Source organism: Erpetoichthys calabaricus, chromosome 15 (genome assembly GCF_900747795.2).
Source record: "Erpetoichthys calabaricus chromosome 15, fErpCal1.3, whole genome shotgun sequence".
Classification (NCBI taxonomy): Eukaryota; Metazoa; Chordata; class Cladistia; order Polypteriformes; family Polypteridae; genus Erpetoichthys; species Erpetoichthys calabaricus.
The window spans coordinates 2,758,775-2,773,808 of NC_041408.2; positions in this window are offsets into that span (position 1 = coordinate 2,758,775).

The following is a 15,034-nucleotide window of genomic DNA, read 5'->3' on the forward strand; positions in this document are numbered from 1 at the left end:
AGGAGGTGTCTCACTCAGGAGATGAGCCACCCACGCTACGGAGATCCTACTCTGAAGCCTGCGCACTCTCCAGTGCCCTTAAGATCGAGCCAATGGTTATATTTTGCTAAATTTCATTTAATGTGCCATTGAGTGCTTGTTACTTTGAGTCTACTTATAATTTTGAGTTGGTGCCCCAACATCTCATCGACTCCCGATTTACCCTCAACAGACGACATAATATCTCATGTGTGTCTATTATATATAAAAAAAAATACATACATTCACATATTGCTTCAATGTGAATGGGACTTCACGGTTATCAAGAAGGTAGTGTGACACAATTGTGCAGCGCACCAGGGATACCAGAGTTAGACAGCCTGGGTTTCACTACACCGGCACCGAGTTCCGAAAGCTGGTACTGCTACCAGAGTCAAAATTTTAGTACAGATTTAAACACTACTAATGTATGAAAAGAGGTTTAAAATTTATACTGTACCATAGAAATTGGCAAAATCTTTTATATCTGTAAGTTTGAGTCTGAAATGACCACAGCCATTTTATCCAAATTTTAAGTTACCTGAGGTAATGTGGGCCAATTCTACCTCAGATAATTGAGGTTCTACTGCATATATATCTTTTAATACGCTTCTGTAAAAAGCCAAATTTCCCCCAGGGACAAATAATTTGATCTATTAAAATGTCAATTGCTATATTTACTGCTGCTCAGAAAATATATAAAAGCTGTAAATACATTGGTGTGTTACAATACTAAGAAGAGTTAATTGCTAACGTCATGGATTTAAATGCTGACCGTAGTTGAAAGATCTACAACAAACGCTGGTCATATGTCTGAATTTTAGTTATAATCCTGGCTGCAGTAATCTCATTTGACAATTATGTCTTACACTGATATATGCAAGTTTAACATTACAGCCGCCAGTTCTGCTCCCTAACAATGAATCTGCCAGATTTTCTACAGTTTTCAACACATCAACTCTGAAACACTTGTAAACTGACTAAGGCCAGTCTTAAGAGTGTACAAATGTGACAAAACAAAGCTTTTTTTAAAAAGTCTCTGGATTGTTATGTGGAGTCTGCCAAACCAAAGTCGGAGGTGTTTGACATACAGTAAGTGCAGTTAGTATTGACTTGCTAGCTACTGAAATGCACCCTCAAAAGAAAGGTTTTAAAATTAGTTTATGGAAAATTAATGGATGAAAATTACATAACAATACAAATAAACGTCTATCATTTAGTTTAATTTATCAATACAGCGGTCACCAGCTTACCACAAGATAATCTAATTAAAAGGCCAGCCATGAGGACCTAGAGCCACTCCTGGAAGCATCAGACATAAGGCAGGAACCAATCCATAACTGAGCCCACTCACTCACTCACACTTCCACAGAGCCAATTTAGCTGTGCCAGTCTAAATAGCATGTAGGTCTTTGGAAGGAAATGACCATCTGGAAGACACGGAGAGAATAAGCAAACTCCACACAGATAAAAACAACTGGCATGGAAATCAAACCCACGAAAATGGATCCATAACTCCACTGCACCAGAAAGCGGTCTTTTCACTAGAATTCACAGGATAAGAAGTGTCACGTTTCCAAATGGCAACTGCTAAATCGCAGCAGATAATGAACAATGATAAAATAATTTGACAAAACACCAAGCTCTGATGGACAACACGAAAGGAAGTCTTGTGGGCTGCCATCAGTCGCATACTGCAAAGTATTTGGTAAGTACAATATAACCCACCCAAAAACACATTCTGACCATCCAACTACTTTGTCAGGCTGTGTGTAGTACAATGCTTTGGACAACAGTATCCAAAACTGTCTTTGAAACTAAAATAAAAGCATACTGATTCTATCAAGCATTAGAAGCTATACATTTAAAAGACTAATCATCTCTCAGTATTCAAGCAGATGGATCGACAGCTTCACGGCTTCCGTTAAACCCAAAAAGGTATTGGAGTGGAACCGATTTAGAGCAGGGTCCTAGGTAAGCCAGCCGCAGAATATCACAAGCAAGATCTATGGATAAACATCAGATTTAATTTGTTATTTAAAAAAAAAAATTATCATTAAAACAAAAAAGACTGAACATTTTATTCATATTTTACCTTTCTGATAAAGATTATAGAAAATTCAATAAAAAAAAATGTATTATGAAATAGTTCAATGATAAATATAAAAGATTCAAAATGAATGTCAATTGCAGCCCGCTTTTCAAGCATAGAGCTAACACACGTTTTTATAACAAGGCAATGAAAGGATTCTGCTCGATCTTTAAGTCTCAGTGAATGTTTGCTCGCAGATAAACTACAGTACAATATTAATTTCTGAATGGAAGGAAGGCTTCCAGAGCGCATGTTTCCTACTAAACCAGGGGCGCCGAACTTCAGCCCTGGAGGGCTGCAGTGGCAACAGGTTTCCATTCTAACCCTATACATAATAAATGACCAGTTTTCACTGCTAATTAACTTCTTTTCTTTAGCCCTGTTTTTAAGGCGGGCGGCACGGTGGCGCAGTGGGTAGCGCTGCTGCCTTGCAGTTGGGAGACCTGGGGACCTGGGTTCGCTTCCCGGGTCCTCCCTGCGTGGAGTTTGCATGTTCTCCCAGTGTCTGCGTGGGTTTCCTCCGGGCGCTCTGGTTTCCTCCCACAGTCCAAAGACATGCAGGTTAGGTGGATTGGCGATTCTAAATTGTCCCCTAGTGTGTGCTTGGTGTGTGGGTGTGTTTGTGTGTCCCCTGCGGTGGGTTGGCACCCTGCCCAGGATTGGTTCCCTGCCTTGTGCCCTGTGTTGGCTGGGATTGGCTCCAGCAGACCCCCCGTGACCCTGTGTTCGGATTCAGCGGGTTGGAAAATGGATGGATGGATGTTTTTAAGGCTTCAGTCCCCTGAATTGATTGTTTTCCTCATTAAATGACATCCAAACAGGTATGAGACATGAAATGAGCTAACTGATGACCAGCTAAACTGGGGCTTCAAACTCCAACCAATTTCACTCCAACCAGTTTCTTAATGAGATGCTGATTCTTGCTATTAATTAAACCCGTCATTTAATTCCATAGCTTGTTGCTGCTTTCATTCTGCCACAGCAGACATTTCCAAAACTGTTGATTTTCTGTTTTACTGAGACTTTCACTTTTATGTGGTGGCTTGTTTTGTGTCTCATTATTGTTTGGCTGCTAATTAAGGAAAAAGAAACAACTAAGGGGTCTGAGTCATGTCAATTAAAACAAAGGCAAAAGAAGTTAATTAGCAGCAAAAACAGCTCACTAACTAAGGAGATGGTTAGAATGAAAACCTGCACCCACTGCGGCCCTCCAGGACTGGAGTTCGACACCCCTGTAAAACCAATCTGACAACTTGCATGAGGGTTTCCTGTTTGGTCTCCGTTTATATTATAAATTACTGCCCCCCTGTGGCCAAAGGACCAAAGGACATTGGTGCTGAACAGGTACTGTATGTATATAACAGCCAGTAAAAGTGTTTTGTTTCATACGTTTTTTGCTGCTGTAGCCAGCAGCATATATTATATGAAACAATAGTTTGTTGTATCACTACTGTTTAAATTAGACTATAAAGCTTCAATTACAAAAAATACAATTAATTTACCATTGGGTTTTACCTGAATATCTTTATATTTTCTCACCTACTGTATAGTGCAAAACTACAGAAATTACTTTTACATCACAGTCTGTGACCTGGCTGTGTGAATTTCTTCAAAATGTTAATTTTTTGTGTTTTGTGCCTGCAATTGAGATGTGGTTTGAGAAGATCATGAATGTACTGAAAGGCAGAACACTTCGGTGGCCACTCAGTTTGGAGGAGCTGGATCTCTTGCCCACCTACTGAGAGAAACAGTATAATCAGTGCTGCATCTCAACATTTGTATTAATTTAAAATGTCATACAGGTGCGGCACATGCATGCAATGATAAGTGCTGTTGTCTCATATCTCTAAAGTCCTGGGTTCAAATCCCAACCAGGGCTGTCACAAGGACAGTGCAATAATATGATAAAAGTATGCACTTAGAAAAAATAGTAACACTTTAGAACTTACTAGTAATGATAAAATCTCAGAAACTGACTGGTTGCCTAGCCTGGTAGACTGAGATGAAAAGCCATTAACAGGCTGGCATAGCCTGAAACAGACAGGATAAGTAAAATTTATTACACCCCTTCCACCCCGAAGAGGAAAGCACGGGCTAGAATGGTGCATCAAAAAGCCACAGGATTTCCTTAAATTAAAAGACGAGTGAAAGACAAAATCTGTCCATGAAGGAGGAGAAGACCATCTCTCTCAACAGCCATATTCAGAAAGGCCTAGCCCTATGCAGATGGCATGCTGGATTAAAGGCCAATTCAGACAAGACCTGAAGACAGAGCCACCGGGTATACTAAGCAAGATGAACGGATTATTATCCAGGTTGTATTATTAATTTTGCAAGCACTCATTTGAACTCTGCTAATATGTTGGGCATATTATCTATAATTCATAAATAAATGTGTAACTTTTTCTCTCCTGTCCATTCTGGTACTCTGTGTAATTGCCTGGGTTTACAGAAGTACAACTGGGGGTCGGGGGGAATGTTGAACTACAGTACCTAAAAGTGTGGAAAAAGTATGTGATTGCAGGCATTCATTTAAATTCTACACAATGAAGAATATAAAGGGAAATAGGTTCACCCTAGGCCACCAAGGCCATATAGGTTTTAGATGCTCTCCCCTTATGCCTCCAGATACTAATATTTTCCTTCTACACCCTATACATATGTATGTCAGATTAAATAGTTAATGTGTTCACGTGTGACTGAACCCTAAACTCTGTACAGGGGGGGTTTCTTCTTGTGCTCAATGCTGTCAGGATTAACTTTGGGCTCCATGACCGTGAATGGAATAAGCTAGTACAGAAGATGGACAGATGTGACTTAAGGTCAGCCAGTGGTTCAGTGAACGCAGTCACAGATTCAAAATGAGTTGACACATTATTTGTGACTAATCAAATAAGAACATCATGGATCTGGCTCCTAACTTGTTTTGATCCAGTTATAGACCCAGAGTCCAACCAGTGTTTGCTGGCTGTGAAATCCATAACACTCCCTTTAATGATATGGAAACATTAGGACATTTCCTCTTTATAAAAATATGTTTGTACATAGCTCACCTCTTTCCATCATCCAATGCAAAAAAAAACTTCAAAACTGCTTACCTGGTTCAAGAGATGTAGTATGTGCATATTGATGGGCATTTCATTAACAGAAGCCTATCTTTTCTAGAAAATGTGCTAAAAAGGGAAGTGGCCAGATGGCTTTATCAAGCCAACAACAGTGAAGCTTAAATAGAAAGTCAGTGAAGTGGAACGTGCAGATCATACAGTGACCAGTTTAATTACACAAGCACCAATGAAACTGGGCAGAGTATTGCTGATTACAGTACAGAAAACACATGGCTATAATGAGGCTTCTGTGCAAGAGAAGACTGAAAGTTTGAACAGTTCCTGTATTTGTATGTGTTGAGATCTCCATCGTAAGCTCACAAATGGTTAATTCAGCTTAGTCAGGCTGCGCACTCCACCCCTCAATACTCTTTACATATTATTACTTGTTTTTTAGTGTTTATTTCAACATTTCTTGAACTGAGGTGCACTCTGCACTTTGTTTGCATATATATATTTACATTCTCTGTGTTGTTTGTTTATTTCAGGTATGTCAATTATGTAGCTTATACTTGGAGAATCATCAAAACCAAATTCCTTGTATACGTGCATACTGGGCCAATAAATGTGATTCTGATTCAGAGAAAACAGACATTATTACCGAACTTAAAATATACTGCTCGAAAAAATTAAAAGGAACACTTTTTAATCCAAGTACAGCATCAAGTCAATGAAATTTCTGGGCTATTGATCTGGTCAGTGAAGTAGCAGAGTTGGCTTGTGATGAAGTTTCAGCTGCTTTTGTGCACTAGAGAGCCAACAATGAGATGACCCCCAAAACAGGAATGAATGGTTTAACAGGTGGAGGCCACTGACATTTTTCCCTCCTCATCGGTTTTTTCACTTCATTTGTCTACGGTCAGTGTCACTACTGTTAGCATGAGGCAATACCTGGACCCTAAAGAGGTTGCTAGCGCAGGTAGTCTAACTTCTCCAGGAGAGCACATCAATATGTGCAATTGCCAGAAAGTTGGCTGCATTTCCCAGCACAGTCTCAAGGGCATGGAGGAGATTTCAGGAGGGAGACAGACAGGCAGGCAGTTACTCTAGGATAGCTGGACAAGCCCCCTCATAGAAGGTCCTTAACCCATCAGCAGGACCCACTGGTATCTGCTCCTTTGGGCAAAGAGGAACAGAATAAGCACTGTCAGAGCCCTACAAAATGACCTCCAGCAAGCAGGCTAGCCACTAGTGTGAGTGTCTCTCACCAAACAAACACAAACAGACTTCATGATGGTGGCCTGAGGGCCCGATAATGTCCTCTTATGTGAATAAATTATAATAATAATAATAATTATAATAATAATGTGAATTTCCCATCGGGATTAATAAAGTATCTATCTATCTATCTATCTATCTTAGTGGGCACCGTGGAGCTCGATTGGCATTTGCCATAGAAAACCAGAATTGGCAGGTCCACCACTGGTGTCGTGTGCTTTTCACAGATGAGAGCAGGTTCACCCTGAGCACATGTGACAGATGTGAAAGGGTCTGGAGAAGCCATGGAGAACGTTATGCTGCCTGTAACATTGTTAAGCATGACCTCGTGGATCAGTGATGGTCAGTCTGGGGAAGCATATCCATAGAGGGACGCACAGACGTCTACAGGCTAGACAACAGCACGTTGACTGCTATTAGGTATCGGGACGAAATCCTTGGACCCATTGTCAGACCCCATGCTGGCGCAGTGGATCCTGGGTTCCTCCTGGTGCATGACAATGCCTACCTCATGTGGCGAGAGTATGCAGGTAGTTCCTGGAGGATGAAGGAATTGATACCATCGACTGGCCGGCCCCCACGCTTGCCTGACCTAAATCTAATAGAACACCTCTGGAACATTATTTTTTCGGTCCATCCGACGCCGCCAGGTTGCACCTCACACTATCCTGGAGCTCAGTGATGCCCTGGTCCAGATCTGGGAGGAGATCCCCCAGGACACCATCCGCCGTCTCATTAGGATGTTGTCAGGTATGCATACAACCACGTGGGGGCCATACAAACTACTGAGCAAGATTTTTGAGTTGCTGCAATGAAATTTCTACAAAATACTCGCCTGCTGCATCATTTTTTTACTTTGATTTTTGGGGTGTCTTTAATTCAGCCCTCTTTAGGTTGATCATTTTCATTACCATCAAACGCTGTGCCATCCTTTCATTCCCAACATATTACCCAGTCCATATCAGTAGAGACAGCCAGCAGGATTCCCCCCCCATTGAGATTTGATGTGTTTTCAAAGTGTTCCTTTAATTTTTTTGAGCAGTTTATATAAAGACACAAAAACATAAATCTTTGCTTGGCTCAAAAAAAACCACACACCCCTCATACACAGAGCACAATATGAATGTGTTTTCTCGATTGTATTTCTGATATATTCTTAAGTGGATCCAACTAAGTGAATGGACTACGCAAGAAATGGAAAGAAAAAAAAGAAATGAACTTCGGAATTATATAAACTTTCTGTAACACTACATCATCATCATCATGGATGACTCCATGCCAGGTAGGTGGGGCAAAAGAATTACTTTTACGGTATTTTAAGAGTTGTAAGATAATTCATGAAGGTTATGTAGTGGTGGTAGCAAAACAGAAGATGTAAATAGTGTGATGGACGACCGGCTACAGACTCTGGTCGCCACCCCCAGGAGGAGCCCTCCGGACAGCATGATCGTGCCCAGAGTTCCAGCAAGGCCTCATGGACTTTGTAGTTTATATACACAGCCCTGCTGGATACCTTGGGGACCACCGGGAGTCGCTGTAGGGGGGCTAGTGGGCTCTTATGTGCCCTATAACCCGGGAGTGCGTCATCATCATGTGACAGGAAGGAACAACGTGCTCCCAGGCTGAAGAAAGGACTGTTTACCCTGACCCGGAGGGAATAAGGACTTGTGGATTTGGCCAAGAGCCACTTCCGGGTCAGGGGATATAAAAGGACTGTGGGAAAGTCCAGACACTGAGCTGAGCTGGGAGGTAGGAGGGCGAAGTGTCTAGGCGAGGAGGATTGGTTGGAGAGAGAGAGAGAGAGAGAGAGAGAGAGAGAATTGTGTAGTATATGAGTAGTGTGGTGTGGAGAGTGCTTTGTGCACGTGACAACAAAATAAATAGTTGTTATACTTTTACCTGGTGTTTAGAGTGGTACCTGAGGGTTCAAGAGGTGGACAAAGCCTCAATCTGTTAGAATAGGCTAAACATTTCAGAAGCAAATGTGATGTTCAAGCAGGTGAAGGGGCTTCATTAGTTAGGTCTGCTCATTTCAAATTAATTTAAGTGCCTTCACTATTCCCACTCTTATGCCTTTGGACAGTGTTCCAAGAAAGACAACAAAAAAACACCACAAACAGAATTCTGTCACACTTGCACTGATCCTTAGTCTCTTTCGGTGTTGCAAGCTAATTCTCATATTGCTACTCTGTTAACTACCATCCTGGCTCCTTTTTGTTAGCTTTACCCACAGATTCTTGCCTCTTACCTGGTGTCTTCTCTACTTAAATCTCTTGCCTACCAGGAGCTCAACTCTGCCTGCCTGGAAGGACAGTCTGCATTATAAGACTAGCATTCAAACCTTACTGGATTTTAAAGCTACAGATTTTAATCAATGATCCATAAAAAAAAAAAGCCTTGAAGGTAGAATTAAGGAAATGTTGTAGCCAGGGGTTAGCTCCTGAGGTGGATGTGAAGGTAGATTTAAGTCCGACAAAGTAAAGGAGTTAGATCATATGCGAGAGACATGGAGTTTGAAGAAATGTTTTCTAAGAAAGTAGGAGATCAGTGCAACCATACAGGATCTCAGCAGGAAAGAAGTGGTGTAGATGTAAAAGATGATAGCATCTGTAAGAAAGTCACACCAAGTGATCCATGATCAGTGTCTTACAACCATTTCACTTGGCCTAATCAGAAAGAATTTCTTCTAAGAAGCATGACTAGGTCAGCCCACAGACCCAGGCGTATACTCACAGACCCTTCTGAGAATCACAGCCTTATGAAGACGAACAGTATAACTAAAGATCTCAGGCATCCTGCACAGCTGCTTTTCTCATTCCTCTTTTCTGGTAAAAGGTACAGGACCATTGTCACTTTCACCAGACATGGTTTCCATTCATGTACCAAAAGAACTGAAATGCTGTAACATAACCGTCGTGTATAAACACAGAGCACTTGCAAAAACGCACCATATAATTTTGAATATATCCTGAATGGTAAGTATTGTTTATCCAGGTATGAATGGCATTGTACTACAAGCACATGACAATAAACGTGACTAAATATAAATAATGTTTAAGAGAAGTCACACCAATACATTACAGTTGGAAGTCAAAATTTTGTTCAGTTTAGAAGGACAAACTCAAAACGTGTTAATGAGGCCTTAGAAAATTGACATGTGGAAGGAAATTGTGTTGGAAGGCATTTAGGGATGTTGTTGTTCTTCACACTTAGCTTCCTGTGCAAACTAAACACTGAAATATCAGACTTTATGCACTTTATGAACTTAATTGAATACAAATAAAAAATATGAGTTTGTTTTAAGCTTTAAGACACTATACATCATATATCAACAAGGGAAATGAGTGTTCTGGTTGACATGACTAATATTTCACTTTTAATTTCAAGTAATAAAGACTGGATACTTAATTTTGAATTATTTATAAGCCTGTTTGAAGCTCATATAATACTGATATAAAACTATGAAAAGCCCCAACAATTAACCTATTATGATTGGTTTTATAACACGGGAAGAAACTGCAGTATCTCCAAAAAACAAAAACATACATATAGGGAATCAGGCTGGGAATTGTGCCAAGTCACTGGAGCTGCCAAGCGGCAGGCTTAACGACATCATCAATGTGACACAAAATAAATAAAAAGATAGATACTTCAGGAAAACGCAATTATGTAAAAATGTCACATAAAGAAATAAACTGGAGATTTCATTGTAATGTCAAGGCCAATGAGGACAATGGCTATTTAATGCCATGATATTTAACATACTGTACTTTTTCATTTCACTTAACACTGCTATACAATGTTTACTGTTTGTCTATTTTTGCCTCTTAAAATATCCTCAGAATATTTCCATTTCATGGCAATCTCTTGCACAATACCTAACTGAAAGAAAAATCTTAATGAGCTTATGTTTATTTTCATTTCACCACTAATGAATGAAGGGGTTCTCTTCACACGAGAAAAAAAAAAAAAAATGTACAAGAACAATAATTCGGACTAGTTCCCTGCAAATGATAGGTTACTTTAGTGCCCCATTACATCTTTCATGTATTACATTACTGGGTTTGCAAGTCCATTATTATAGGTGAAAAACACACAATGCAACATTTATGTACTGTAATTAGTGGAAAGAAGGTGAAACTTGCTGTCTCGCAGTTCTCATCAAGGCCCTTTTAGAAATGCCAATTTTCTATAAAGTCACCACTACTGTATTTTATACTAAAATTTTAAATCACATCTTTAAATCAAACATAATAATAGAGTCAATACATACACAGCAGTTATTACTTCATGTAGGCTGTAAAAGGTTCAGAATTTGAGAAAACTAGCAAGACAAAAATGATCTTTTAAAACCATTTAAAAAATGTCATGTGTCTTTCTGGGCGGAATACTAAAGCTGTAGCATTCTTATTTTTTCCTACTTGTTAGTAACATTAATTTCTCAACATTACCTTTGGCTAAAGAATATGAAAACAATTATATTTTATTGCTTACAACTCTAATTCACCTCTTAGTACAAGACAAGACAGCTAGCATGTAAATCATTGTCATTTAAAATGTAATAAAAATAGATCAAAGTCATAGTCAACTTTATTGTCATCTCAACCATATACAAGTATACAGATAGACAAAATTGTGAAGCTCAGGGTCAACATTGTAACAACATGATGTGCAAATGATAAAAAATAAAAATTTAAAATTAAAACATAAACAAGACATTCTGCAAAGACAAAGAAGTAGCAGCAATATTGACGTGCAAGTCAATAGATATGTAATATAATAAATAATATAGATAATGCAGAAATGATCAGTGTATGATAATAGTTGTTGAAGACATGTAAACAATGACAGGTCAGAATGTTTCACAGCAGAAGGATATCAAGAGTGTCAAATCCTTCAAGGTCAGTATGAGATTTTCAGTTCTTCTCTCCCCGCACTCTCGTCTTTACAGGACAGTGGCTCACATGTATAAAAGTTCTGTTTTTAGAGGTGGTTGAGGCCATGTGGAAGATCCCAGGGGGCAGCCTGGTGTTAAGGAGTCTAACAGCTTGGGGGTAAAAACTCTCCTGCAGCCTGGCAGATCTGGCATTGATGCAGCAGTATCTTCTCTTGGATGGCAGAAGTGTGAAAAGTCCATGTGTGGGGTGTAAGGGGTCCTGCACAATGCTGCAAGCCTTGCGGACACTACGTTTGTAAAATATGTCGTGTAGTGAAGGGAGAGGCACCCTAATAACGTTCTCTGCTGTCTTCACAATCCTTTGCAGGCGCTTGCGGTCGGATATGTTGCAGTTGCCATACCAGACAGTGATGCAGCTGGTCAGAACACTCTCAATGGTGCCTCTGTAGAACATGGAGAGGATGGAAGGGGGAAGACTTGCTCACTTCAGCTGCCTCAGGAAGTGTGGTCTCTGCTGGGCTTTCTTGATTAGTGATGAGGTGTTGTGTCCACGTAAGTTCCCCAGTTATGTGTACACCAAGGAACTTGGTACTCCTAACAGTCTCCACATCTAAACCGTTGATGCTGAGTGGGATGTGGGCAGGATGTGATTTTCTGAAGCCCACGATGATCTCTTTTGTCTTGTCAACATTGAGAGATAGATTGTTGTCTTCACACCACGCACACAGCCGTTCCACCACCTCATCTCTGTATGCTGTTTCATCATCCCTGCTTATCAGTCCCAGTTTATTGTTAAAATTTGCAGTAAATACATTTATGGGCCATTTGTTAAACAACATTTTCTTAAGTACGTAACACCAGTGGCAAGTAAACATTACTGGTTACCTTATTCAAAGGAAAATCGGGGGGCGGGGAAGACAGGTAATATTTCGATCCATCTAAGATGGAAATGTACAGTACCCCCCCCCCCCCAGCAGTATTACAGCATTGACAAAAAAGAGACACTTGTGTGAGTTCATAATTCCCAGATATACTGTATATACACTAGATGTGACCTAATGCATGTGTGTATCCAAACCTTTACTTTTGCAAAAAGAACAGCATAATATACACAAATGAAACATACTACTAATATTGAAAACATCCAAGATTACCCATTGACAATATAAATTCTAAACAAAAGGTGCTTTCAGTTTCACATTCTGAGGCAGGTGAAGCTGTTTCTTTAAAATCCTTACATATTTATGACTTTTGATTGTACATTTCCATGCTCAAATCAATAGGATGATCATTTTATCTCAGTGCTCCGCTTGCCTAGACCTGTAACATAGTTGTGTAGCATTTATATTAATATTGCAACAAAGCATTTAGTTTTGTTGGCATGCTTGAAATACAATAAAGTGACCTCTCTAACTCCGTTTCAGTGGTCTTTAGAAGTAGTTTGTACTATTTATGCAGAAACAGTTACTTTATCATGAGAAGGGAAAAAAACACACCTTTTATATTATTTTTTTAAAGCACACAGTGGTCAGCATGAGGCTTGGTCTGCGGTGGAAGCATATGGCAAATGTCCTTGTCCAGTCAGTTCAGTTCTGTGGACACCGGTGCAGCACTCTTCCACCACCCTTTTCGAGAGTCACGCTGTGGAGTTTTAAGCCTGCAGGATCCAGAAAGGCCTCCTGCATTTCAGACTACAGATCACCTTTGGTAAACAAACAACTTGCATTTCGCCGTTAACTGTCATGTTTATAATGTCATCTCCATAAAGCTGCACGCAGTCCGCAGAGCTACATTTAGGATGCCCACTGCGTCATCCTGACCCACCTCCATCAAAATCATTGGTTTAGAGCTATCAAAGATGTTCAAACAGGAGTGATGAGATTTTGCATAGTTTCCAACAAAATCATAAATTCCAGCTTTAGTGATGCAAGTCAAGATCTACTATGAAGAAGGCAGGCCCATCTAATAAACACATTGCTTTTAAAAGAAAATGGTCTCCAAAATCTACTGTGTTAAGGCAATTGCTGTGGAAGAATAATTTTAGGGTAGCATAGCATTCATCTTAAAGAAATAGCATAAAGGGTTAATAAATGTGGGAAACCAAATAAAGGTCACGTGAACAACAAAATGTACACTGAAATATAACATTTAGTTTAGGAAAAATAACTTAGAAAATCAAGTCAAATAATAACATGTATCAGTGTTCACTCTTATTGATTTTATTAGCTATTATTGATTTATGTGATTTATCTTTAGGTATTAATGATTTGCACTGATTTCTGTTATTCACCAAATGCAGCTAGCCAGGAATCTTTTTACTTCCCTTTAGCCTTTATTTGGTTTCCCACATTTATTAACCCTTTATGCTATTTCTTTAAGATAAATGCTATGTTACCCTAAAAGTATTCTTCCACATTACTAACAAACTACCACAATATATAAAAAGTTAGTAAACAAGGATTTCACCATGCAAAAAAAAAAAAAAAAAGAGGATGAAATAATCATAAAACATTAGATAGAGACCTACACTTTGAATGAAACACTACTTCTGAATTCCAAGGTTGAGAATATGGGGGCTGATGGGGGACAGTAATTAAAGGTCCAGAGACACTGCTGCAAGGTACAGAGTGACGCAAGACTCCAAGGACACTTACCGCTGAGAGGTAAAACAAAGGATACCCGTGTTTACACTTAGACTTGGAGTGGCCATGAGAAACCAGCAAGCCAGAAGATCTTTAGACCAGTCTGTACGATGACAGGAGACTCAGTCGCATCAGTGTTATATAAAAGATGACACAACGGATGGGGTTTCAGCTGTCCCTGGAATATCGACTTTGTTGTTTCAGGACTGCCTTTCACCCTTAATCAGCCAGTGTTAAAGCTAGCATCTGACATTATAAAGAAGAATCTTAATGCCTACAATTTCACATTTTGTAAACGTATACTAAAGACTGATATCTTTAAGAATTTAAATGACTAGGGATCTTTTACATGCCCTGACTTCAGAGTTTTCAACCCACATTGACTTTATAATGAGTGACCAATTTAGCCTGCAGTATGATAAAGCTAACTCTTAGAACAGAGTCAGGATGTTTTTATGGGTTGTGAATAAACAAAAGTACTATAAAAGCAGCAGAAAATAAAATCAAAACTAACCCAAAGAACATGGCAGTTTTCAAAATGTGTGGCAGCCGTACCAAAATATGGCATTTAGAAAAGGCTTTTCTTTTTGTTAATTCAGGTCACTTTACTAAAGCCCTTCAGAGTTCTGAGCTGAATGTTTGTATGGATTGTGAACAAAGAAACCCTCTGAATTTTAAAAACCAAAGTCCAACAAAAGTATATGGTGGGCTAAAATTGACCTGAAGGACATGGCAGAGTTCAAAATGTACAGCAGTATTACAAAAATGTGACAACTGGAAAGCTTTTTGCTTTTTATCAAGGTAGGGAATTTTACTAAACACCTTCACATTTCTGAGCTAACAGGATTACCACTTAAAAAACCCTCCAGAAAGTAAACAAAATTCCATTCGTTAAAATTTCCAAACCTACTACATCCCGAGCAAGGCAGCGGCATAAGCTGGAGTCTATCCCAGCAAGTAAAGGGTGCAAGGAAGAAATGATCCCTAGACAGAGGACCAGTGTATAACGGGGTGATCGCGAGGACCGACACACACACACACAGGCCAATGTGGAACTACAAAT